Here is a 27,063-nt window from a genome sequence, read left to right on the forward strand (position 1 = left end):
CGGCCTTCCTCCTTTGTATCTTTGTCATATTCTTGGTGAGAGCCTCCATAGCACCATATTGGAAATTGTAATTCCATAACCACCATGATTGTCTTCTTCACACTTATCACCATCTGACATACTATAGGTTTTTATTTTTTATGCATTTATTGCCTGTCTCCCCTCACTAGAATATAACCTCCATGAAGGCAGGGACCTTTATTCGATTCGTTGGTTTCTCTGTCTCTGGCACCTGACATAGCATCTGACAGATGATGAGCATCCAGGAAATATTCATTGGATGGGAGGATGGAAGCAAACAAATGGGGAAGACCTGTCAGTTAAGTCAGTCCCTATTCTGCAGGTGAGGGAATCAAAGCTGGGAGAGTTTGCGGCCCCAAGTCACACAGGGCATTGACCGCACAGCTGAATGGATGGGAGCGGGCGGTGGGAAGAGGCAGGGTCTCCTGGATTGGGCACAGAAGGAAGGACCTGGAACCCCAGGCCAGGAAATTTGGTTCTAAGACACGGGGCATATTTTCAGTGGAGAAATGACAGCACGCCAGGAAGACTGTTCTGACCCATAAGCAGGACTGAGGAGCAGGAAAGGGGCTCATTGGGGACACATCTTATCTTCAGGCTGTTGCTGTTTGATCAGCAGCCTGGATATGAAAAAATCCTGCCATTCTGTCCACCTCTGGGAAAAGCCAAGGCCTGTTCACCCTGTGAGAGCTGACAGCTCGAAGGCTGTCTGAAGGATCCAGAACCTGAATAAGTGGTCCCCCTGGACGCTGAACAACACTTGTGCAAACCTCTACATGGTGCTTCCCCAGCTGGGCTGGAATGTTCCCTTTTCTGTGAGGTCTTTGATAGCAAGACTACAATACAGTCTTCTCTCTTTGCTAGTGAAAGACCAGAGCCTAAAACATAGTAAGATTTTAGGGACTATTTATTGAAGAAAAAATTGTGATTAGAAAATTGCAAATGTTATAGTGATCATTGGATTCAATCATGGGGGAGAGGAATGAACTTTGACTGAGTCTTACAGTAGAGTAGGTACTGTGCTGGGTACTTGAGCTACCGAGCTGAGTGAAAGGGGCCCCTGACCTCCAGGAGCTCGTGGCAGAGGAGGGGACAGACACAGGAGCAGGCAATGTCAGCACACTGTGCAAGGACTGAGGAGCTGCACCCCCAAGCCCCCTGGCACTTCCCAACCTGAAGTTATATTGTTATTTCATTACTTGTGCTCTGTCTTCCCACAGGAATGTAAACTCCAAAAAGGCAAGGGGCTTGTCTTGTTCATGGCTCTACTCCCAGCACATAGCAGGTGCTCACTTAGGAAGTCTCTGTGAATGAGTGCATGACTCAAGCAAGCACAGAGGGTTGTGGGTGCCTCACCCACTTCAGGGGCAGGGGTCAGAGAAGACTTTGGGGACAAAAGAGGTCTTGCCCAGCAGAATGATGCTCCAAAACTCACACCTCCTTCAATAGCCCCTACTTCATGACTTCCTTATAAGTCAGTAATGTCAGAACTGCTTTAAATTTAATTACTGATTTAAAATGAAGAAACAAATCTCGGAGAAGGGGAGTCCAGCCAATGCCCTGCTGTGCCTGTGGAGCAGCAGCCACCCAGAGGATGAGGTGCCTTCTTCTGATTCCACGGAGGCACTCGGTGTGCTGCTAGCCCCAGGGACTGAGCCGGGGTGGGCCCACGTGCCACGCTGGGGACGTTGGACTCCTTGGTGAATTATTCTATTGGAGCAGATGGGAAAGAGACTTCTACTCTGGTCCAAAAGCTGTATAGATGGGCGTCTCTAGGCATCCACATCCCTAAGATATGGCGAAAGCAGCTGAGAGACAATGAAACCAGTACAGCAAGGGACTCAGGAAAGGGAGGAGGAAGCAAGCGAGAGCGGTCAGCACCAGAACCCCCTGTTCCGGCCATTCTGCACTTCCTGGGGTTTGGTAGCTTGGTTTTACCTTCAATTCTGTGATTGTCCCTATAGTCTTTTGATTTACCTCCCCTTTTTGCTTAAGCAAGTTCAAGTTGGGATTTTGCTCCTTGTAACCCATACAGTTTTGAACAAGGAAGGCAAGAAAGTCATAAGTTCAGATTTGGAGAGGAAGGGATAAGCATGGAAGACAAATCAGGGGCAGAATTAAAAGAGCATGGTAGCCCGTCTGATGCTTCATGTAAAAGAAGGGGTATCCATGGGGAAGTCCCAGGCTTTTGGCTTGAGAGATTGGACGGGGATGGCGGTGTCTTTAGCAGAAGTGGGCAATCCAGAAAATAAGCCACTGGTGGGGAAGGGGGTGGAAGAAGGGAAAACCCATTCATTCACCAAACAATTAATTGTCAAGCTTTTTCTAGGTACTGGGGACTCAATGGTGGATAAAATGAGTTCAGATTTGGGTAGTATCTGTGGACGATCATTGACTTATTTATTTAACTAACAATAAGCACCAACTATGGGCCACGCTCTGTCCAGCGAACTGAGTGTAAATCCAGGCAGTGATGTCCAGCGGGCAGCAGGTAAGAGCACTGAGCTGGCTTTTCTGCTGTAAATGTCATCCTCACAGGGATAATTTTGGAAGTCATGGGAGAGAGGGCTTGGAGAAGAGAAGTCAAGTTCCACAAGCCTTGTCCATCATGCCTGGGCTGCACCTGTGAGCTCAGAACACAGGGCATCTTTGGCTTGTGTATCCGAGAGGCAGACACAGAAGAAGCTTGGGTTTAGGAGTCCGATCTGGTGCCAGCCCAGGTTCACGCACCAGGCCTACCCGGTCACCTTGGAAATGACCCTGAATGGGACTGGCTCGCCTCTTGAAGTCTTGGTTTCCTCAGCTACAAAATGGGGATGTGAACACTTATCCCAGAGTTGAGAGTAAACAGAAAACATAGAGGTGCATTCACTCTGCCACAAACATGTAGCAAATACCTGTATGTCCCCGGTTCTAGAGTAAAGGAATTAAATGGAAGCCCATCTCAGGGGTTTCATCTGGAAGGAACACATGAATTGTGGGGGGCTACCATGGCTTGGTTCTGACTCTCCTAAAACATCCAGTCTCTCGGCAACCGCCACGAATCAACATATCCATCTGCCCCTTCCCCATCCCATACGAAAGGCTCTATCTTCTGCCTTTAGAGAAGAAAGAAAATAAATGTTCTGCTCTGCAGAGCTGCTTTCCAGAGCCGCAGAAAAGAGCCCACGTGAACCACGCTGTTCTTGGCAGCCACTGCTCCGCTCCTCACAGCCAGAGGCTTAAAGCTTTATTCGTGGTTTAAGTTACAAGCAAGGGTGAAAACCCCAGAAAAGGGTCGGGGGGAGGAGAAAACATTTTAAAAGTTAAGAAAATCGCCTTGTGTTCTCAAGTGTGGGCGATTCGTCCAAACACCTGAGAGACGGAGCATCCTAGCGGTCTGACCGTGGTTTCTGTTCTGGGGGCTCTGGGCCCAGCGTCGGGAGCAGGGGGCTTTTTTCTTTCTTTCATACATTAAGAAAATCACAAAATCGCTTTTTACAAGATATTAATGAGTAGCTTTCCTGCTTCAATGGCGACATTGTTGGAGGTTTTGAAAAAAAGCCAGATCCAGGTTTAGGGGGTGGTTTTGCTCTGAAGGTTGTTACATGAAGAATTTCACAGTCATTCTGCAGGGAATTCGGGTGTTGCCCCCCCCAACTCCCCCCTCCCAGGATCCAGAGCAGGGGACATTAAACATTTTAGGGACAGAAGTGCCCATTAAAGTCTTCAAGTCCAACCCTCACCTTACACTGATGACAAACAAGGCCCAGAGAGAGTAGGCAACATGCCCAAAGCAGCCCAGCAGATTTACGGTAGAAGCCAGTCTAGACTCCCAGCTCCTGGACTTCGAAGATCTTTCTGGCAGCCTTTGAGGCAGCCCAGAGGTGACATTCCACTTCAGAAAGCATGACTGGCCTCCCCTCATGTTGACATTTCTGCCGCAGTGACTTTGAAAGCCGCCGTTTATAGCCCTGGCTTTGGAAGGGCAAACACTGTTATCAGTAGAACAACACAGGTGGCTTCTGGAGTTGGGTCCAGGTGGAGCTGGGCAGGAAGGGAGGCCCCTCTGCGCAGGCAGCCATGACCCAGTCACTTGTCTGGGTTCAGAAGGGTGCCACAGACCCTCCCTGGGGAGTGGGACAGGAGGCTAGTGTGGTGGCAAAGCAAGGGCTTGGCTCTGGGGAAGACGAGATGGTTCGAGTTCCAGTGATGCTACTTGCCAACAAACTCCCTGATGACCTAAAAAACAGGGATAATGTCAGCTCAGTCGCAAGTGCTCAGGAGTCCCGCGTTGCTGGTGGCTCCTTTGTTGGACAGCGCAGGCAGAGGGTTATCACAGAAAGCTCTGTTGGACTGCGCTGGCGGGGACACTGGGCTCTTGACGTTGGTTGCTTGGTTCTGGGTCTCGCCCACCTTGGCCGCCTGAAAGCAGAGGGCTGGCCCACGTGAGGGCTCCAGCTTTAACGGCTCAGACTCTGGGCAGAGACAGCCCAGGTTCCAGGCTCATCCCTCCTCCTTGGTCCTCTCCATTACTGCGGGGATTTGGTTTCAAGATTTGGGGCCTTGGCTGAGTGACTGTATCATGTTTCCTGATGCAAAATCCCAGGCCGGAAATATGCGTAGGTCCAGGGGCCAGGAGCTGTGTACGCTTGATGTGAATGCTGTGGTTTTGAGTCAGAAAGCTTTGGATTCATGTCCCGGCTCCCCTACTCAGGTTTTAGTGGTCCTGAGTAAGTCAGAGAACCTCTCTGGACCTCAGTGTCCTCATCAGTGTTCTCTCTGCCTGCCAGGTCACATACTGGTAAGGGGAGGAAGTAATGGTGGCAGAAGACACTGTCATCCGTAAAACACACTGCTAAGAACGGGACACTGCTAAAAGGGGGGTTGGCTTTTCTTCTTCCTCTGCTTCTTCACTACAGTGGTATTTAGATGGAGGCCAGCAGCTGCCTTTGAATCTATGTAAGTAGATGCTGTACTTTTTGGAAACATTCTCCGGAAGTCTAGAGATAAGAAGAATCTGGTATCCCAGAGACACCCAGAAAGAGTTCCCTGGAGGGAGGGGAGGGGAGAGGTAGAGAGAGAGGAAGCATTCTTTGAACACTTATTATGTCCTTGATACTGTGACAGTCACTTTCATATAGCGTGACAGTGAGGATGAGGATGCCTAAGTTCATCCACAGGTACAGTCCTGAGTGTCTTACACATATTAACCCCATTTTGCAGATGAGGACACTGAGGCAGTGAGAGGTTAAAGGAAGTCAACAAGGCCACCCTAAGCTGCGGTTTAAGTCCTAGCAGTCCAGGGCCATGTGAGACTGCCGCACGGCACTGCTCCCATAGGCTGCATGCTGTGGACCCTCGCACACGCCACCTGCATCTCCCAGACGGGAGACTGAGGCTCAGGAAAGTTAGGTAGTGTGTGCAGGGTCACACAAAGGAAAGACAGAAAGTTCACTGCTTTTTTTTTCCTTCAAAATTATTTCCTTCTTTGGCTATGTTTTTAACTGATAGAAAGGCCATTCAGCATGAATCCAAATCTAGCTTTCTATTATTTCCTTGCTTGAATCCTATTTCCCTCTTTGGATCAGACAGAAGAAATCTATTGCCTCATGATTTCATAGGGAAATCTCTGAAAGAAAGCATCTCCAAGCGTGGCACATAGCAGTGGGGGGCTGGCAGGCCCGCTCTCCCAACTTCCTCATCTCTTCTCTTCCTAAGGAAAAAAATGCAAGTCCTTCAGCCTTTACACGATGACGATGTCATTCCCTTCTGTGTTCCAGTTCTGCACCCTTTGCGACATGTTCCGAATGTGGAACCAGATCTTAACCCTATATTCCAGCTTCGGTCTGACCAAGGAGGAAGTGCAGTGTCACCTTACCCTTTGACCCTCCTATGCTCCTAGTGATACAACCGAAGTCTACGTTTTTTCTCTTGGCAGACATCACACACTGCTGACTCACAACTCTCTCGTGTCCTGACTTCCTGTCTATTGCCCTTTCCTCTACTTGGACTGATTTCTTAAGGTCTCTCTCGTTGTCATCATGCTGGGACTCATGAGGGATTCCTTCAGCAGGTACCTTGGGGGAGCTCTCAGGATAGGGGCTAATCCATACCCTCCAATGTAGGCCTTCAAATTCCCCAAAATCGCTGGATCCAGTGGGAGACTGGGCAATGCTTTCTGAGTCTGCGGGGGAAGCAGCTAACAGAGGGCTATTTCATACAGGGTCACATCAGTAAGCGATGGGAAAACACCCTTGGCCAGGGGATGAGCTCTGCTATGTTCCTATGTGAGGCTCGCTTCCAAAAGGGTCTGGGAGCCATAATCCATTCGTGCATGGATTCACTTTAAAGTAGTGTGGTTGGTAGTTCAGGCTTTGGAATCTGACAGGCCTGGACTCAAAGCCACTTCTCACCTTTGTGACCTCAGGCCAAGTCCCAACATTTTTAAGCCTCAATTTCGCTCTATAAAACTGAGGGCGTAATAGTACTTACTTCATTGTGATGTTCAGAGGATGAAAAGAGAAAGCAGAAATAAATGTTGTACCCCTGGGCATTGGCACAAAGGGAGAGTTCAGCATTTGGGATGATTTCTGCATGCCTTTGCTCTCCCATTCAAGAATTTATTCAGCAAATATTCACCGAGACTCTGTGGGGGTGCTGTGAAACGAACACAGATGCTAATAAAAGCCTGAGAGCAGGATCCAGCTCTAGCGGATAAAAGCGCCTCTGGGGACCAGCCAAATGCTTTACAGAAACTCTGCTGTGGTTCTGGATTTGGACAGCCAGACATGCCAGCCACTTCACTGCGCCCCAACACACGATCTCCTGGGCCATCTCTGAGGTTGAAGTTTCTCTGGTTATTCTCAATGTGACCTTGGGCAAATCCCATAACCCATCTCAGCCTCTGGCACATTTCGTATAGCACGGATATGTGAATACCCACAGCGCCAAGGTTTTGTAGTAGATCAACCAATAACAAAGGTAAGGTAAGAAGCCAAGCCCGCACTTGGCCAACGCCCCATCAGTTTTAGCTGTGTCCCCCTGACCACTCCCTCTGCCCGCCAGCCCTCTACCACTATGTGCCAAGCTTGGGCTGGATGCTAGTGGTCAACAGATTCACGTAGAGAGTTTAAAGTTTCGGCGGGGGTAGGGGGGTGGGGGGGCAATAAACATTTGAACTTCCAACCCTAAAAGAGAAGGCTAAGAACTGTGATAGAATTATGTCCAATGTGATGTAGGAATACCAGGAAGGGCAAATCCCTTTTCCTGCTTGGCCCTCAGTTTCCTTATCTGTCAAATGGGTGCAATTTGTTTAGACCTCACATGAGATGACTTAAGTGAGTTAGTAAATGTCAAACTATAACTTTAGTTCTGTGCTAATGCTCCTAATTTACTTATCTATGTCCCCATGAGAAGTCAATCCTCTTGAGGGAAGGCCTCTGTCTTACTCATTCCTCTCTCCCCAGCACATTGACACACAGCAGGTGCTGGTCAACATTGGTTGAATGAATTGATGCAAGCATTTATTATCTCATTTTATTTCTCCAATCTCAGAGGGGTACATTCATTTTATAGATGCAGAAAAAACAGTGTACAGAGTTCAACCAGTTGCCTGGCAATTAGTGACTGAACCAGGCAACTTCAGACCTGTTCTGATGACCTTTCTTCTAGATTCCACAACAGAGGCCACTGGCTCAGGTTGGATGACACTGCTCTGCTGGACATGACTCACCTTTCTCCATGGGTCATTGAGGTCAATCCATCAGCCTCTTACACTGAGTCATGGGTGGAGGTGAACCTGGGATTTGAAGAGAAAGCAGAGCTATCCTGTTGGACCGGTGTGCCCAGGGGTCCCTCAGGCTAGCCAAACATATCACTTGGGAAATCCTTCCTGGTGGGTGACGATGGGGTGGATACAGAGACGTCACACGGTCCACTCCCCTCTCTCACAAGAGTATCTGAAGGGCGACACCTAACCTGTCATTGTGCCTCTCCATTCCCAGTGCCAACACCTTGACTTCTGCCCTCATCATCTCTTGTCTTGACTGGGATTCCAGTCCTGCTTTATTGACCTTCCTCTAAGAAAATAAGTAACATGCATTGTCACACATGAAAACTATGTCCTGCTTATGTTTTAAAAAAATCTTTAAAAGCTCCCTAGTACATAGAGAATAAAGTCAAAATCCCTGGCCAAGCATGCAAGGCCCTACTGACTACATTTCAGCCTACCTTCCCAGTCTTCTTCCTGTCTGTCCTCCCTGGGTTTCTTCACTTTAGCCCAATATATGTGTCGCTATTCCTTGGAGCTGCCTTTTACCCTTTGCTCTCCTCGCCCTGGATAATACACTTTCTTTCACATTGAAGTCTTCCCCATTGTTTTACTCATTCTTCGATCTGAGCTTAAAAGCCACTTCCTTTAGGAAGCGTTCCCTGATCTCCTCAACCCCAAATGATAATCCTAATTATGTTTATTGATCATTTATTTTGTCAAGGCTTAGTGATGAGTACTTTAACATGCTTCCTTTAATTTGATACTTCCAACAATCTTACATGGTCATGAATACTATTATTCCTCTCTCATAGACGTGGAAACTGAGACTCAGAAAGGAGAGCTAAACTGTCCACACTCACACACCTCGTGAGAGTTCCAACATCAGTCTGCTTGACTCCAAAGTCACTCCGTGACTTTGGTTCTTATCCAACAAATTCTTTGCACCTCTTTGGGGCACTCATCGTGTTGGATGTTGTGTTTTCCTACAGAGCTTATCTACTCAATTCTACTGTGATCTTCCAGAAGACAAGGGACTCTTTCTTGTGCACCTTTAGCTCTCTGGGTGGTGTAGTGTCTGACACATACTGGGATGTAGGACAGAAAGCAAGAGTTATTGAGCACTTACTGTTTGTAGCCCTGTGCTAATGGCTATTCCAACACACACACACATTCATTTAAGTATTGTTAGTCCCATTTTACAGAGCAAGAAACAGAGGCAAAGAGAGGCTAATAATTTTTCATCATCTAAAATTTGTGTTTGAATTATTTTTTAATCATTTGAATGTATTTCTTTATAAAAAACGAAATTAGTGTGTTTGAAATATAGACCCACACAAATCTTTGAAAATCCCACATCCCGAGAAGAATTTAGACTTGGGCTTCTCTGACTCCAGGGATGTTAGGATTATGGGCAGCTGCTTTTGACAGAAAACTCACAGTAATCATGAGGTTTAATTCTTTCACTCAGAAAAGAAGCCTAGAGGGAGATGATAGCTCTCCACGGTGCTAAGACCCAGGCTCCTTCCATCTTGTTGCTCTGCCATCCTTCACGCATGGTTTCCATCCTCTGGCCCAGCGTGGCTGCTCCTTCCAACCAGACAGAGGGCGAGCAGGATAGAGGGCATGTGTCCTGCAGTTAAGAGCACTCCCCAGAAGTCTCACACACCACTTCCGCCGCTTACAACCCATGGACCCGAACTTAGTTCCACAGCAACACTCAGCTGTAATGAAGGCCAGATAATACCGCCTTGATTTCCAGCAGCCACACGCCCAGCTAAAACCCAGGGGCTCTGTTGTTGAGGAGAAAAGGGGAGAGCAGCTCTGTGGGGACCACCAGCTGTCCCCTGAAACAGGTCTGAGTGTTTTTCTTTCACAATGTCTCTGCCCTTCTCGCTAAAGCTGCTTAATGATTGGAAATGTGTCATCCTTCAGAAACACCCTCGGGCCCTCTACAGAGGAGGCTAATACACACAGAGGGAGGACAATCACCTGTTCATCAAAGACCAACTTCTAAACCCAATGATCAACGGTCCTTCTCTGAGGGAGGGTCCAGTTGTGCGTTCCTGGGCAAGTCAATTACTCTCCCTAAGCTGTATGACCTTGGGCAAATCATTTGACCGCTGTAAGCCTGAATCAGTTACATGGAGATGAGAATAAAATAACATTTACTTCAGAGGGTGGCCAGGCGGCTCAAACAACATCATGAGAAACATGAGAAATTAATTTTAATAGTGGATTTTATGGAACCCAATAATTCCACAGTATTATCGTGGTAACATGTAATCAATTTAAGTTACTCATGAGATATTTTACATTCTGTTTTCACACGAAGGCTTTAAAAATCCAGTGTGTGTTTTATATTTACACATCATTTCAATTCAGACCAGGCATATTTCAAGGGGCTGCAGGCTCCTGAGGTGGGCAGTACAGACAGAGGCTCACTTACCTGCCCTTTCTGGTCCTTCCCCTCGCATCCTGTACTGACAGGTGAACAAGTCATCTTTCCCGCGTCCAGTGGCTGTTTACTCGCCTTATCCACGAACAGCTCCCTGAGGAGACAAAAAGAGTAGGGTCCCCAGGGCCTAACACCGCACCTAGCACAGAGCAGACATTCAATCAATCCTTGTTAAACAAACATTATTCATTTCTCTGTCCCCCGTACCCAGCCCAGTGCCTGACCCTCAGTAGGCATTTAATAAAGACTTACTAAATTAATGAAGTAATGACTTGGTACTTTAATGGGGGCTGAATTTGCGCCTTGCTGGCAGGTGAAAACCAGGCCATTTATTGCAGAGGAGACAATGGTAGCTTTCTAGCCCTCAAAGTAACACCTGCTGTTAAGTCAAGTTTCCTTCCCCACCTCCTTGCCCCCAAAACAGAACTGGAGCCAGATGGTAATCCGCGGGCTGGCACATTCTGGAAAGATCACGCAAACGCCTGGCCTGCAGTGATAAGAAAGCATACCAAGTTCCCGTGAACCAAGAAAATTAACTCCCAGCTGAGGCTTAATTTCTCTGGTTCACTGTATTCGTTTTCTTTCAAGACTGACTCGGCTCTGCACGAGGTGAGAGGCTCTGAAAAGTCGCCCGCCATGGCAACAGAAATCTAGGACATTTTACCGAAATACTAATAAACTTCACAATGATGGGACATGTCAGCCTCAGCAGCCTCACTACCTAGCGTGATGACCTGAGGCAGCTCGTGGTCCGTCTGTGAGCATGGACTTCCTCATCTGCGAGCTGGGAGCGACTGCACAGGCGTCTCTGGCTGTGCAGGGTGAGGACCCGGGGAGAGCAGGGAGCTCCCCGCACGTCCCACGTCCCACTCTCAGGGAGAGCTGACTTGCCTTGTTCCTGCGAGGCTCTCCTGAATGCCATTTGCAAAGCAAGACTTGGCATCATTTTTGTCTTGACAATCAGCCACAGGCTGTATAATTTCCTTAGAGTTATGTAGAGCGTCCCCCCGCCCCCTCCTTGTGGACAACTGAAACACAAACACAATTGAGAAAGATCTGAGTCCAATCATCTCTTTGGAGCCTGGTGGCAGGCCAGGAGGCCGGTCACAAAGGCTGCATTGAGCTGCATACAGCAGCCTGATGGGCTGGGGCTTCGCCCCAAACATTCTTTACTAGGCTTGATTGGGGGGAGGGCTGGGGGAGGGGTTACCAGCCTCCCAATATTTGTTGCTGCGTCCCCACAGCAACCGCGTTGGCCAAAGTGAAACCTTGAAACTGCGCATCGAAACAGGGGAGGCGCTGCAAGGCCTGGCCTGACTGAGAGAAGGCTTCCTCCTGCACCCTTCCCTCGCTGTCTGACTGGAGTGTTCTGGGCTCCTTTCAGAGGGCATGAAAGAGAAGCTATTGTGCGGGCGGCACCCAGCTTCCTGCCTGCTCTAACAATACTGGGGTGTGCGAAGGCTGTACCAATTGCTCAGGATGGGTTTTAAGAGGCTTACAGCAAATCAAGCCGCCTGGTGTTGTCTGCAGAGCTTTGAGCAGGGTGTACTGACTCTGGTTCTGGAGCAGGACAGCCATACCACTCACCTGTGTGCCCTTGGGCAAGTCACTTATAGTCGCCAAGCCCTTTCCTTAGCAAAAAAGAAAAAAAAATCCCAATCCACTAAATCTTCGATGCCTCTCCTGAACTAGATGCTGGAATTACAACGTTAAAAATACATGGCATAGTAACCTATGATGAAAAAAAAGAAAGAAAACAAATTATATGTCTATGTGTGACAGAAGCATGCTGTACACCAGAAATTGACACAACATTGTAAACTGACTATACTTCAATAAAAAAAAATTTTTTTAATTAAAGAAAAAACACATGATGGCCTCAGGGAGCTCACATAGCCTACCAAGCAGAGCTTTACTTAAATAGTAGGTTGGCTCGTACCACGTGCCCACTACCTGGCTCCCAGTGGGGACCAGTCATCCTATAAAAGTTCATTTCCCTTCCTTCTTCATCCTGGCTACTCCAAACAAAGCCCTGAAAGATGAACAAGACCCCATGTACTTTCGTAACGTGCTTCTCGTATCCAAGATAACTTACCAGACTGGACATAACTGGCGGGTGGCGTGGGGGACTGCTCTTTCGTTAATTTTTATGCCTCGTGTCTTCATTACAACATGCGTTCACCATCCAGCTCTCATTGAATTTTCCTATCTGCTGAACTTGGAAGGGCAAGATGTCTTCACTCCAGATTGGAGGTGCCAAAGCAGGAAGGGAAGTGATGTGCCCAGGTCGCAGAGGGAATTAGGCAGAGCTGGGATTCGAATGTTCATTTCCCAACTTCTTTCCAAAAATATTTCTTGAGCAGCTACTAGGTGCCAACATTGTTCTAGAGTGCCCTCGAGTAGATGAGAGGGATGGACCAGCTTTAATCCCCGGTATGTCTTCTACTTTAATGACACACACACCCCCCTCATTATCCCCTTTGGGGATACTGTTAAACTGCTTTCAAATGCAAATTTTTTTCAATTGCATAGAATAGGCTTACCAGGAGGTGAAAAAAATATTGCCCCAGGGGTCTTGGAGACCCTGCCTTGAACACAGTGGGTTAGCCACTGCTCTTCCTGCTGGCTTCCCCGAGCATTTGTACGCAGCTCTAACTGCGGGGTATTTATGTGGTCACGGAAGATGGAACACCGCGAAGGCAGGGACTGTACGCTTTTCCTCTCTGCAGCCCTATGACTAGAAATTTGTGGCACGTACATATTCACAATCTAATTGGGAAAGGAAGGAGAAGAAGAAATAAAAAGGAAACAGATGAGAATTGGATCTTCCTGCCTTACTAAACCTCTCACCTTTCACAAGAAGCATGTGCTTTGTATTATTTTATAAATATACAGTTAGCAAGAGATTTCTTTTCTTTTGTGCTTGTGAAAGACGAAGGAGAAAGGAGGAAAGGAATAAAGATTTATTGAGTGTCCAGAGTGTTCTAGGCACTCCATTAGGCACGGTCACATGAATGATCTCTTTTATAGATAACCAACACAGTCATCAGCACTACCATTGAGTTAAACAGTCACGGAATGGAATGGGAGGCTTCATGCAGTAGTGAGCTTCCCATCAGTGGAGGTTTGTAAGCAGAGCATGGATAATGTCTGCGGAGAATCTCAGCAGCTAAGGGTCATCGGGTTTTATATTGGCTATGGTCCAACTCAATCCTGGAAGTCCAAGGGTTCAAGTTATATCATTCCCTAACTGTGTAATTGATGAGGTACTTCAAGGTGTCTCATCGTCACAATGTGTACAGACGTAGACTGGGATGTGGCAGGAGGTGTCACAGCACAGCACGTGAACATGCAGATTCTGAGGTCAGACTGCCGGGGACAAAATCTGTCTCTGCTACTTAAGAATTATACTACATGCCTCAGTCTCCTCGTCTGCAAAATTAAAGTAATAGCAGGGTATACCTCACCCTAAAATTCATCTAAAGTGCTTAGGACAGCATCTCGCACATAGCAAGAGCTCAGGAAATGTCGGCTGTACTTCAATCATCTCTTAGCAACTGCACCGACTGCGTCCCGGGCCTTTGGGTATCTGTATGGCCCATAACTCTCACATTAAACCACAGCCAACTCCATTTAGAAAGACTGGGCTCCACAGACAGAAGCCCTTGGGGACTGAGGTGCTTTGATGGGGGGTACCCGTGGCCCCAGCCAAGCCGGCCCCCCTCCTGCTCCAACACAGGCCCCCAGCTGCCCTGCTCAGGTAACGTGTAGAAATGTTTACGGCGACCTCATTTGTTTTCCTTTCTGTGGCTGCTGCCTTCCAAAGACCAGGAACCGCTGAAATTGAACCAAGACAGGGGCCAGGGGAGCAGACGGGGCTGGGCCTGGGCCAGGAGTAATGAAGTGGAAAATGTTCACACCACAGGCAGCCTTACAATGCACCTGTACAAATAGAATGAGACCTTCCCCCACCCACCCCCCCTTCCCTACCCCCACCCCCGGCCTCCCAGGGGCCTCAAGACTCTCTTTATGGCCTTGCTCTCTCCCCTGCCCCACCAACGCCAGTGCCTACAGTGGAGATAAGAAACAAAGACATTCGGAGTGGAGAGGTTAGGGGAGGGACAGAATGAGAGGGAGGGGAAAACAGAGACACCCTTAGTTCAAATGTTTCCTGTAAGTTCTGCTGAGTTCTCTGAGAGCCAGGTAGCCTGAAACAGGGGAGATGTGCACAGTTAAGGAGTGCCAACTACGTCCCAGGATGTGGGCAGAGTACTGTCATACACCTTTGCTCAAACCACCCACCCGATATGATTTCATCAAATTTCATCGACAAGGAAATTGAAATCCAAGGAAACAAAGGTAGCAGGAGACAGAGCCAAGATCTGAATCCAGGCTTCATCACTCCTGTTTTATAAGGAAGCCTCTCCAAGCCACAATGTTGAGTGACTTTTTCAAAGCCGTGCAGCTGAGGGTTAAGCAGAACCCCAGAGATGCTGAGCGCCCAGTGTGGTCACTGCTGCAGCCTGAACAGGTGGGGCCGTAGAGACCAAGGGCCTGGCTCTCCCCAGAGAGAGGAGTGGGAGCCGTATCTCTATCAGGATGGGAGACGGACGACTGAACAAAGACTAACCTTTGATGAGCATTGTATCGTTTTTGAAGTAAAGCGACTCTGGGTGAGTCTCCCAGTCTCAGGGAGGTTCCGTGCCTTCACCTCTGCGATGGGAATTCCGGGAGCATGAAGTGAGATGATGTCTGTAGAAGCCCAAGGCTCTGTCGGCCCTTTGCCTCTCTCAGTCTCCGTCTGCAGTCACGCCCAGCTCCTACTGCTGGTGCATCGGGACCCTTCCTCAGCACCTTGGGGAAAAAGCAAAAGTCAAAAGTAAAGGTCCTGGGGTGAAGGGTATGCCTCAGAGGTAGAGCACATGCTTAGCATGCATGAGGGCCTGGGTTCAATCCCCAGTGCCTCCATTAAATAAATAAATAAATAAATCTAGTTACCTACCCCCCCCCCAAAGTAAAGGTCTTTGGCCCTGCATATACCCTGGGAGCTCACCTTCCATCACCACCTTCTCTTACATAGGTTGTTAGGCTCCTTAAAAGAGCAAACAGACGTAGAAATGCAACCTCAGAGTGTCTGATACCCACAGAAGCCCCCGGTTAAGTGCTAGCTCCCTTGACAAATGATGAGCTCCTTGCAGACCAAAACATATGCTGCTTTTTAAACCCTCTAAAGGTTTAAAAAGGTAGTATCCTGTAGCTCACAGCAAATGCTCAGTAAATGTCTGCTTATCGAATCTGTTAAGCACCTCCAGAGTTTGTATCCTTGTGCCCCTGATTTCCATACTCCTGGTTCGGTTGACATCCAGTGCTGTTTGGCCCTCTCCAGATGCCAGGTGCTTGATGCAGGAATCCAGGGACCGACTTGACACAATTCTCCAAAAAGTGCCTTCAAAAGGCTCACCCAGCTCAATAGGAATTGAATTACTGTGTCATTCCTTGTTGTTGGCAACGCTTTTGTTGCTGCTATTGGCTTTTATGATTATGGTGGTTGTTTTCATCAAGGAGGAAGTCTGAACTTTGTAATGTATACAAATTAGGATTGGCCTGTGTTCATAAAACGCTTTGCACTTACTGACTTGTCCCTGCTTGTTACACTTGCCCTGGTCTCTCACTAGGTGCCAGGAGGGACAAGGAACTCACTGCTGGAGAAGCAGACGCTGGAATAAGTACCTTTCATACAGTGCGACTCCTGGAACCATAGAACCGGCTACAGGTGGGAGAGATGAACTCAATGCAGGAGTGCTGCCCTAAAAGTGGTGATCTGAGCTGGGTGTGAATTTCATCATGGGGCGGTCCCCCCATAAGCCATACGGCCTTGGCTAGCTCTTCTGAGCGGATGAGTGACCTGCATCTTCGGGGTGAAAAAATGTCCAACCCCACAGGGTCCTTTTCCCTCCATTTAGAATATAATGTTACCTCAGGAATGGACATCTAATCAGACTCTGTTTCGTGTTATCATCTACCAGTTTCACCCTAGGACTGTGCCTCACAGGAGCTCCATAAAAGTTTCTGACCCATCTGAACTGAACAATGAAGTCTAGCCCTACCGCTAGAAGACGGCAAGTTTCTTAAGACTAGAGGCCAGTCTGGAGGCTGGTAGTCTCTACCTGCATTTTAATTTCTCTGTCCTCACTGCAGCTGGCTCCAGCTAGTCCAGCAACCTCAGACAGTCAGCATCTCCCCAGGAATCTTGCCCTGTCTGAGGCTGCCCCCGATCCCCCGTGCTCCCATTGGACTCCAAGCCTCTGTGACCTGGCACCCACAAGCTTGTTTGCTTGTCTCTCCTAGGCTGATCTGGACAGCAGAGTGCGACTCAGTCATCTATACCTTTCTCCATGCCCGGAACGTAGGCGGTCTTCAGTAGACACATGTTGAGTGAAGAAACAAATGACTGTAATTTCCCCTAACAGGGATGAATTTCCCTGAGTGGATTTTAGGTTTCCTGTGGACAGAGCTGTGTCACCCATTGAGAGTTGGAGTAAGTCAGGCTCTAGGAGAAGAGTGTTGATGTCAGAAGGGTAGTATGGTGCCAAAGGATGGAAGACAAGGACTCTTTCTTCTTCTTTTTTTTTCTTTTTCCAGATTTCCCTCACCTTTGGGATTCTTTTGGAAACCTGGAAATAATTCTTTAAGGAAAACTTAGTGTGTGATTTCAAGAAGGCTCAGGTGGGCCAGGTGTTTCCTGCACTGGGGCTGGTCCAATCCAGTTTTCCTGGCTGAGTGGAGTTGCCGTGACTCGGGGAATGTTCTGGCCTTGGATTACTGTGCAGGACAGAGAGCAACTCAGTCTCTACAGAGAAGGGAGGTTCTGAGCCCTCAGACACAAATGCCAGTTTGCCAGGCCTCCAACATCATTACCAACAGTTGATATTTCTGGGTTACAAAACTTTTTTAGATTATTTTCGAAAATCAAAAGGTGAGAACCCAAAGATTTCTGTTCTCAGTGAGGAACCAACTTCATTCAGCTAATACTCAGTATGCGCCATTTAAAAAAAAATAAACCTCAGAAACACCACAGAAAAATCACAAGGAGCTTCCCTGAAACGCAGAGGAGCTGTCTGTTTGCAAACAGAATCACCACAACCTTTCTTTAAATGACAAGCAACCCCACAACCTCGAAACATGTAGATTTCAAGAATGTGACACTCTCGGGAAACACCAGGTACACACCGGGGGCCGGGGGTTCTAAAATGTCCCACAGTTGTACAATGCAATTTTAAGCAAACAAATAGACAAATATCTATTGTTCCTTATGCATGCAGAATGTACAGAAACTTAAATCCTTCTTACGTTCAAGACTTCAACATGTCATGATGGTTTGACTTTTCTTTGTTCACATACAAACTGCATGCACTGACTATTTTTCTATCTTTTCTTTTAAATCGAAGTGTTAAAGCCAAAAGTAACATCAGAAGTCAGGGAAAATATGAGAGATTTTAGCTGGCGGTGACTGTATAGAGCAGAGTTGAGAAGGAGTCTGAGGCCATGTTTGGATTCAGCCAGAAGGCACGCAGCGATCAGCTAAGGACGTCTGTCCTGGGTGTGTGAGTGGAGAATCATAACACACCCAGGCACATATTTGTCATCCCTGATCCTGTTCGTAAATCTCAAATTATTGACAATAAAACTGATGCCCAAGGGAGCTGAACTGTCTAAGTTCACAAAGTGAATTTCTTTTTAAAGGGCTTGGAATTGTGTGGACAGAATCATTAGGCTATTTTTATGAGCTTAAGAACTACTAGTATTCAATCCGTAGGGCTTAGAAAAGTCAGCTCGCCTTGGTATTAAGGATCTCAGGCAGCTGAGATTCTCCACCTCACTTGGGTCAAGCCCCACCCAGTATCTCAGAAAATATATTCCCATTGAATAGCACCATACCACCCACTGGACAGCCCTTTTCAACTGGATTTGAAGTTTAATGAATAGAAATCATGAATGCCAGATATCACCATCTGCCTGAGGCCCCTGGGGCCCACCACACCCCGAATTCTTGAAACCTCTCCACGAGTGTTAGTCTGGGACACTGATGTTCGTCAGAGATGGGGGTGATGCTCACTCTAACATTGAGCCCACATGCCTTCTGGTCCATGTGCAGTGAGGCGTGACCTCACAGACCATGCCCAGCTGGAGGATCTCCTTCTCCGTGCTTCAGTGGTGGCTCTGGTGTTGTCGTCTATAGAAACAGTTTCCTAGTCATTCAGGCTTTCTGTAAGACTGTCCTCTCCTGCCCTCTTCCCACCCAGGTGAGACCCCTTCTCCAAGCTTGCTTAATCCCCTGTGAGTCCCTCAATTACCCATCACACCTTCTTACGACCATTCACTAGAGACGAAGATCTTCACAAGGGCCGGGAGTAGGTCTTATTCAACATCACAGCTCTAGAAAGTAAGCACAATGTCTGACCCAGAGCAAGGGCTTCATGAGCATCTCCTGCATGAACGAATGACAGAATGGATGAATGATGTCTTCTTCAAGTCTATCAGCACAGTGTGGTTTAATCTTTACTGGAACGATTGTAACCCAGTTGTTCCAGGCAAGTTTTCCCAAGTTATGTTCTGTGAAGTCTTGTAGTGCATAAGGTAACTGTTGTCCTGAAAAATTAATAAATAATTTTTTTTAATTCCTGGAAATTTTTTTCTACAATGTAGTTTAACTTATACATAAGAAATGGTGTGTGTGTGCGTGTGTGTGTGTGTGTGTGTGTGTGTATGTGTGTGTGTATTCTTTAACACAGCATGTGATGCATGAAGTTCTGGTCAGAAGAAATGGAGAAACAGCACACCCCACATTAGAATGCCTGGTGGTCTCATGAGAAATTCCTGACTCACAAACCTGGAACAGCCCATGACAGTATGACGCGCAGGCAGCTCCAGCCAACTCATGTATATCGCCTTTTGGATGACTGTCGGTCTCTGCTACGTACATTTCTTATAAGAGTGCCATATATTTGATATTACTCAATGTTTGTTGTGCCTTAAACATATGGATCAAAATGCAATCATTTCTTACAACAAAGAAATCATCCAGAATACATTTTATTCCTGTCTGTTTGCATCCAAATGTACATTATATTTGTAAGGCCCTTTGGTATTCCATCAGTATACTATTTTGTTTTTAAGTTTCTTAGATGTGGAAGTCTGAGAAGCACCACTCTTCTATGAGCATATCATTGAATTGTTCCTGCTCCAATTTGCAGGTTTCTTGGGGGGAAACAGGCAGAGATTTGAAAACGGAAGGGGGTGGATGGAGGTTTGGAGGTAATAAAATGAGATTCCACAAAAGTTTAAATTTAAAAAGACATGAAGCTCTTATAAACCTACTATTAACCAGGATGGTGAGGGAGCTGTAAAACATACATGAATAAACAGAAATAAGCTTGTAAAGATAAAAACTCTCCAGTTAGATTTTAAAACAAAAACCAGTAGATTTTTTAAATACATCAGACTGGTACACAAACTGTCACAGAAAGTTTAAAATAATAAGTATGCAACGTGTAAGTTGCATAAACATGAAGAGAAACTAGTAAAAGTTAAAGATTAGACAGAGCAACTTCGAAATGGTGAAAGGAAACAAAAACCATTTCTTATTGATAAAATTAACAATCCCCAATGAGAACATAACAGTAACAAGCTCACTAAAACTAAAAAACAGGAATTCTGAAAAATAACCCAAAGGAGTTGAAGATTTTATATAATCACTAAAGCTCTACTTAGATCATTTAATGTTTTTAAATAAGAATATGGAATGAATAAACATTTTGACCAAAAGATTTTCTTAATGAACTCTCTGCACTAGAGAAAGAGTGATGGGAAACAGAAAAAAACTATAAAGACTAGAATTAATTAATTTGAAAGCAGAAATAGAGTATATAGTGTATATAGTGACTTGACTTGTAAAGAAATCCATATATATGCTGCATATATGTGCGTGTGTGTGTGTATATCTCAATAACCAAGGAACAAGTCAAGAAAACTATCTTCAGGCTCGCCCTCTCCCTCAGCCTCACAGTCTGTCCTCAGAGCCTCCAAGCTTTACGTGGCAAATTCTTTTAGACTTTAAGAGATTGTCATGCTATCTGAAGTTCCCAGAACATAGGAAAATATGAAAAGTTATCTCTTATTTTATAAAGCTGTCATAAATCCTTATACTAAAATGTGAAAGATAATATCAAAATGAGTAATTACAGTTCAACCTCGCATATTAATATATCTGTGAAATTTCTAAATAAGGTGGTAGTGGGCTGAATTCAATAGTGCATTAAAAAAAAAAAATCCACTGTGCTAAGTAGGGTTTATCCCAGGAGTGCAATAATTCTAAAGTTCCTCTTGATGAATAAAGCAAGGAGAAACACAAAGATGATTTGGACAATAATAATAGTGAAGAACTACTCTAGATACATTTTAAAACATATTAAAAGACTATAATTAATAAAATAGTATAATACCAGTACAGAAAACATAGGCAGACAAATGGAATATAATAAACATGAGAAATAGGTCCTGTTTACAAATAGATTGTATAATAACAATGCTATCACAGATCAATGGGAGGGGGAAGGGAAGAGAGGATGTGGGTTAGGAGAACCATAGCTGTCTTAAAATCACTAGGATTGTTGGCTGAAAGAGGACTTTTTCTCCCAGTTTAGGCTTCAAGGATCAAATTAGAATAAATGGGCACCAGGGAGGGAGAATTCTGCTCAATAAATAGAAAAGCATCATCGCTATCAGCCTAGTCCAAAGAGGGAGGTAGCTGCCTCCAGCCAAGTATGTACAGAATTTGCTACTTTTGTGGGAACCAGCGCAAAATGAAAATGTGGGCCTCCTTGTTCAAAATTACAAAGACTTTAAGATGGCAGCAGTATAGCGTTACAGCAAACAAAGGTGTGCGACTGCACAGGGTGTACTGGTGCTGGGTGAACGTCCCATCTTGGGATGGCGTCGACCTTGGTGTCAACATTGCAAATGCCTTCAGGTACAAGACTGGAAGACTAAATGTTTCCTGCTAGATGAATCAGTGATAACCATTCTCACTCTCACATTTTCATCAAAATAAAGGAGGACATCAACACACCTTCAGGAGGCCATTTTGAGACTCACTTCTTTCTCCACCAACTTGCCTAGAACTATCAGTTATACAATGTTTGCTCATTGCGTGTTGCTGAAACATTAATTTGTGTTATACAATTTTACTGTTTCACAGCATTTCCACATCCATTACATCTTTTGACCTAATAGAAAAGCATTATTTTGGGTCCATTTGCCTGAAAAGACAGTCAGACCCAAGGAAGTTCTGCTGTGCCCAAGTTGTACAGCTGGTGAACTACCATCTAGGCTCTTCTGATGCTAAGTCATTCGATTACTTACTTACCTGTCCTTCTGTTCACCTGAACACATGCTCTGTACAAGGCCCCCTGGTAAGCCCCGGGGACTTCCAGTTCCCAGCCTTGAGAGCTCATGGTTTAGTGGGGAAGACTGCCAAGTAAACAAGTTCCACCACACCATGAGATGAATAAAATGAAAACAGTAGAGGTGAGTACAAAGAAAGAGCACAGAATGCTGAACTCTAAAGGGACCAGGGGAGGCTTCCTAAAGAAAGCAGCCTCCTAGCAGGCTCTGAAGGGTGAAATTGAGTGTTTCCCATTGCATAGCTGAATGGGACACATACAAAGAAAAGCATAAGCTCCCATGGGTTCTCAAGGGAATTTTGTTGGCTCAAAAGCTTCTCACCAGCTGACTTGTCCCACCAATGGGAATTCTTTGCCACCTGGAACCATCTGTAGAAACCAATTTCCCTTGCAAGTGAGCCTGGGTTAGGTGAGGACCAAGATGGAGACCAGATGTTGGAAACAGCCAGGAGACCAGTGATGTCCACACTTGAGAGTGCTCTCTAAGCACTGGACAAATACAGTGCATACCCTTTGGACCTCACAGTCACTCAGCCAGGTCAGTGGGGCAGGATCCTTCTCATGGTTCATTGATACCAACGGCACTGCGCATGTTTAAGACCTGTTCTGGGCCATCCACTAGTAGGTATCAGAACCTCCTACTTTAGGGATTTTTCCACTCTCTTCATCTTTGTAGTTCATTTACCTCCAGGGCAAATATGATTGATAGTGTCCGCTGCCTGCCTGTTAATCTTAAAAACCTACCTGAGTTATCACCTGGGGAACGCTGGCCCCACAACAGATTTCCATCAAATACTTGGCCAACAGGGAGTACATTGCTATAATGAGTTTGCATCATGTAGACACTGTTATGAATATAACAACAGTAGCCACAGAAGCATTTGTCATATTGTTAAAAGCAGTGTTGATATGGAGATGGATGATAGTGTTGGCTCTGCCACTTGCTGACTGTAAATGGGTGCCTTGGATGACTCTTGGCCTCCGTTTCCTCTTAAGGAAAGTAGGTATGAGGCTATCTATCCTGTAAGGTCATTGTGAGAATGAAACAACAGAATAGATGTGAAGTAGTTTTTAATTTATAAAATGCTACAAAAACATTGACTTTTATTACTCTTAGTGATATTATTCCATTATACTTAGAGGAAATTTGTATATAATTATAATCACGACCCCAAACTCTCATTCCTCGTGTGAGGCCCACGTTACTTTTAGGAAACAAACAATCATATTGAGGCAGGATGAATTTAAAAGTAAATCAAGATAAACAACAAGGTTCCTACTGTATAGCATAGGAAACTATATTGAATAACTTGTAAGAAACATTAATAAAAAATATAAATAAATATGTATAACTGAATCACTACGCTGTACCAGAAACTAACACAACATTGTAAATCAACTATACTTCAATAAAAAATAAAAATAAACAATAAAAGTAAATGTAAAAAAAAAAAAGTAAATCACTCCAGGATGCATAGACTGTTGTTGGGATCTCATTTGGGACCAGAATCCCATCTTACTCTCACAGATGAGCCACATAGAGCCAATTCTTAAATTATATTTTGTAAAGAAAATATCATAAAATCTGAGGAAAGGTGCCAACATCTCACAGTAGAGGCTGGTCTCTTGGTTGCCCCTCAAGGAACTGGTATCTAATGGTGAGCTCCAAGACATGCATAAAATACCATGATTCAAGGCATCGAGCACTAAAGCCATTAGCTCGATACAGGTAGAGTGTTGGGGAGGTCTAGAGGAGACAAAAATTGCCATTATCTGGGGAAGGGACTCAAAAGAAGCTTTCCTTAAAGAGTAACTTCTGAATTGGGCTTTGCAGGGCACACAGATAACCAGTTTGGCACAGTGGAAAGGGGATAGACTATTGCTTCAGCAAATGTCCAGGTGTTGGCCTTGTTCAAACAATAGCATCTCCCTTTGAGCCTCAGTTTCCTCATCTGTAATGTGGGCATAAAGCAACCTACTGAGAAAGGATTGCTGTTAGGGATGACTTAGTAAACCAATGTCCGCCATAACACAGAGCTGTTGTTTTAGATGCACGATGGCTTACTATGGTGTCGCTATTCCTAAAGAGAGGCAACTGAGTGGTTTGGCACAGGTTTGAAGGAGGAATACTGGCAGGTAGGAAAATTCTGATGAGACCCTAAAAGACTCCATGATGAGGAACATCTGAAAGATGAGAGATACTTGGCTTGGAGGAGAAACTATTTGGAGGATAACAAAGCTGCCTTCATTTCAGAAAAGCTGCTAAGTGGAAATGCACACAGACCTCTCCTGAGTGGCCCCCAAGCCTAGAACCACAGCCAGTATGAAAAAATTAGAGAGAGAGATTTCTGCTCAGAGGAAGACGTTTCTGGCTGCCCCAGTCTTCCAAAGATGAAAGGGGCTGGTTGGACTAGCCTGAGCTGCCACTCATGTGTAAAATCTGTGCTCACTTGCTGGGGGTGCCTATAATGGGGAACCCTAGCATCAGACCAAAGATTGGTCTGGGTGGTCTCCAGGTGTCTTCTAGATCTGCCTTTGCAACTTCAAAAATCCAAGAAGCAAGTTTCTCACTGTGGGAAGAGCCTCCTCAGCCTTCTGTCAGTCTGGGTATGTCATGTAGGACCGCTGGAAAGATGTCAATCAATCAGAACTACTAACAATGGCAACGCGTGCTGAAAAGTGGCCCTAATGTCCCTTTTACTTGGCTAGCCCTGCAGAGTACATGAAACATCTTCACACATTGCCTCGCCCCCAGCTCCGGGAGGTAAATATCATTATAACGTCCAATTTACAGAGGTAAAGCAAAGTCTCAGAGAAGTTCTTAGTTCAGAAAAGAACTCACATCTCATAAGTTAGAGACCTTGATCTCAAATCCAATCCACTGATTCCCAATCCACAGCTCTTCTCAGTGCCGGGTGTCCTCCTACCCTTTCTGAGATTTAGTGTCCTTATCCTAGGGAACCACCTCTACCCCAGCACTTAGACTGCTTCAGAAGGTCAGATGGATCAAGGCACTTGAAAATGCTTTGAGCAGTTGGAATGATTTCCTTCTTTCCACCCTCCTTCCCTCTCTTGCTCTCTACCTTTTTTTCTTTAAATGTTTACTGAACAGATTTAATGTTCCAAGCACTGTGACAATCAACTGGGATGCCAAGATGCATAATGCACAATCCTCGCCTTCAAGGAGCTTCCAGTCTGGCTGGAGGATATAGAGTTTCAAGAACAATTCACAAAATTTGTCATTAGTGCAAAATTAAAAATAGATATAATGAAGATTGCTCAGGGATGGGGGTAATTAATTCAGGTGGGGGAGTGGGCAGATAGAGAAGTCTTCCTGGAGGAGGTGACATCTGAACTAGGTTTGGAAGAAAGACTTGCAGTTCACTAGGCAGATGGTGGTGGGAAGGTTTGGGCTGGGAAAGAAGGGTATTCCAGGGAAAGAAAGGAACACTTACAAAGGCATGGAGACTTGGAAAAGAGTGGTGTGTTCAGGGGTCTAGAAGTAATGCAGTAGAGATGGGGTATTGAGTAAGGACCGGGAGTGGTGAGAGAGGACTGGGGAGGTCAGCAGAGGTCAAAGGAAGATTCAATGCCAGCTTAAGGAACTTTGGTTTATTCCAAGTGCAATGAGGAGTTTCAAAAGTGATTCCGATCTTGGGGGGCAGGGAGGAGTGTGTGAAGGGAGAAAGAGAGGGTTTGAAGGACAGGATGGTTTCATGGTACAGCATGAGATTAGAGGTCTCAGACCAGAGACCACCTAGAGTGACATGTTCTGTGAATTAGAGAGGTGGCTCCCAGTCACCAGTGTGATGCTGAATGCTCTCTGTGTGGACCAAACTGGAAGTAAAAGACTCTCTAGGGAAAAAAAAAAAAAACGTGGTTCAGTGCAAGGAGAGACTTCAGGGTTTTGGAACTGGCACATGGGTATCAGAGTGCAGAATGGATAAGGGAGAGAGGATAACCATCTTCTGTCCTCCCCTTCCATGTTTCCAGACCCGTCTTAGCCCTTCTCTGCCAGCTCTGTGCCTCAGGATGCTGACCGCTGCTGACTGTGCCTTCCAGGCTCCCTAGAACCAGACTTCTGGGTTTAAGCAATGGGAAACTTCAGCAAGAAGAAGGGAAGTGGGTAGAGGAAGCATTGTGTATTTTCTTCCCCGTTCCCTCCCTGCTTCTGCAACAGCTCTTCTGCTGTTTTCCGCAGGGCAGCCCTTCCTTCATGGTTCTCTTTTTCACTGAGCTTCAGTGTCTTTATTTCTTCCCCTTGTCCATTCAGTCCTAGAGGTGGTAACCGCTTCCAGCCGTCGCTAGTCTCTGGGTGCCTCGCATCCCTTGTACGTGCCGTAATCCCGGCCCCCACCTCTCTGTCCCTTCATTCATGGCTCTTCCTTTGAGCCATGTGAGGTGAGTTGTGCTTTCTGCCATGACCTTGACTGATTCAGGGGTCAAGGTTAGATACAGGCCTGGAGAGAGGTCGGGCCATTGCAGGAATCTGAGAGAGGAATGCAGTGACACTGGGGGCAAAGAAAGGGGAGCAGAGTCGAGAATCTTTCCAAGGGGGAAGCCATGGGTCCTGATTTCAGCTTGTCAGCACTGGTCTCCATGAGAGGGAAAGTCCTGGAGGACTGAGATGGGGGTAGGGCACTCCCCAAAACGGAGAATTCAGGAGGAGAAGCTGGTTCATGGACTGATGCGGTCAGTTCTGAACAGCTGAGCTGAAGGTGCCTGTTAGATATCAAGAAGAGATGCCCGGGAAACCCAGGAGACCAGGCATCAGAAGGTCTGGCCTGGAGATGTAGCCAAGGCTTCAGCAGCACAGAGCTCAGAGTTAAGGTCCATAGACAACAGAAAAATGCATTAAGCTTGCCACAAACTCATCTTTTTGGTTCTTTCTTAATAGTTATTGACATAAGGTAGAGTTATAATGACCCAAGATGTACAGAAGACTCTGATCAGAAGCTGCCTACTTTGTACCTTGATTAATTGCCCCCTTTTAAAGATATAGGGGCTTGTTTTTCAAATCTACAATTTTCCCTGGCGTTCCATTTAGTCGTTCCTATTTTTCACCACCACATTGTTTGCTGGGGAAAAGAACAAAAACAGCAACAGATGTCTTTGTTTTGGGGTTTTGCAAAATTCTCTGGTTAAGATAACACTTTCAATTAAAGAAATTATATCATCCAAATACCATATGCCGACAAGCCCTCATTTGCAAAAAATCACCTGCTTTCAGAAACTGTTTAAGAGTCCTCGCAAACCACTTCTCAACAATTCAGTTGGGCATCGAAACAGATCCCTTCTCTCCTCTCCTCTGGATTCTGAAAGCTTCAATTCAGAAAGCTTTAGTCCAGAGGGCATCCTCTGATTTGTCCTCG

General features: G+C 45.9%; 1 long non-coding RNA gene across 2 annotated transcripts in view; it reads right to left on the bottom strand.

Annotated features, from left to right (window-relative positions):
• Positions 1-3,152: 3,152 nt before the first annotated feature.
• LOC116156883 (uncharacterized) overlaps positions 3,153-27,063 on the bottom strand; it is a 70,444-nt gene continuing 46,533 nt past the window's right edge. Inside the window, exons 2-5 of one of the 2 annotated variants that reach the window (XR_004140792.2) lie at positions 14,860-15,083; positions 10,221-11,961; positions 7,736-7,801; positions 3,153-4,242 (exon numbers count right to left, since the gene is read on the bottom strand). This is a non-coding gene — a long non-coding RNA (uncharacterized LOC116156883). Of the gene's footprint in view, positions 4,243-7,539; positions 7,802-10,220; positions 11,962-14,859; positions 15,084-27,063 lie in introns of those variants that run through there. The other variant, XR_004140788.2, reaches the window with a different exon arrangement.

Source organism: Camelus dromedarius, chromosome 14, assembly GCF_036321535.1.
Source record: "Camelus dromedarius isolate mCamDro1 chromosome 14, mCamDro1.pat, whole genome shotgun sequence".
Taxonomy (NCBI): domain Eukaryota; kingdom Metazoa; phylum Chordata; class Mammalia; order Artiodactyla; family Camelidae; genus Camelus; species Camelus dromedarius.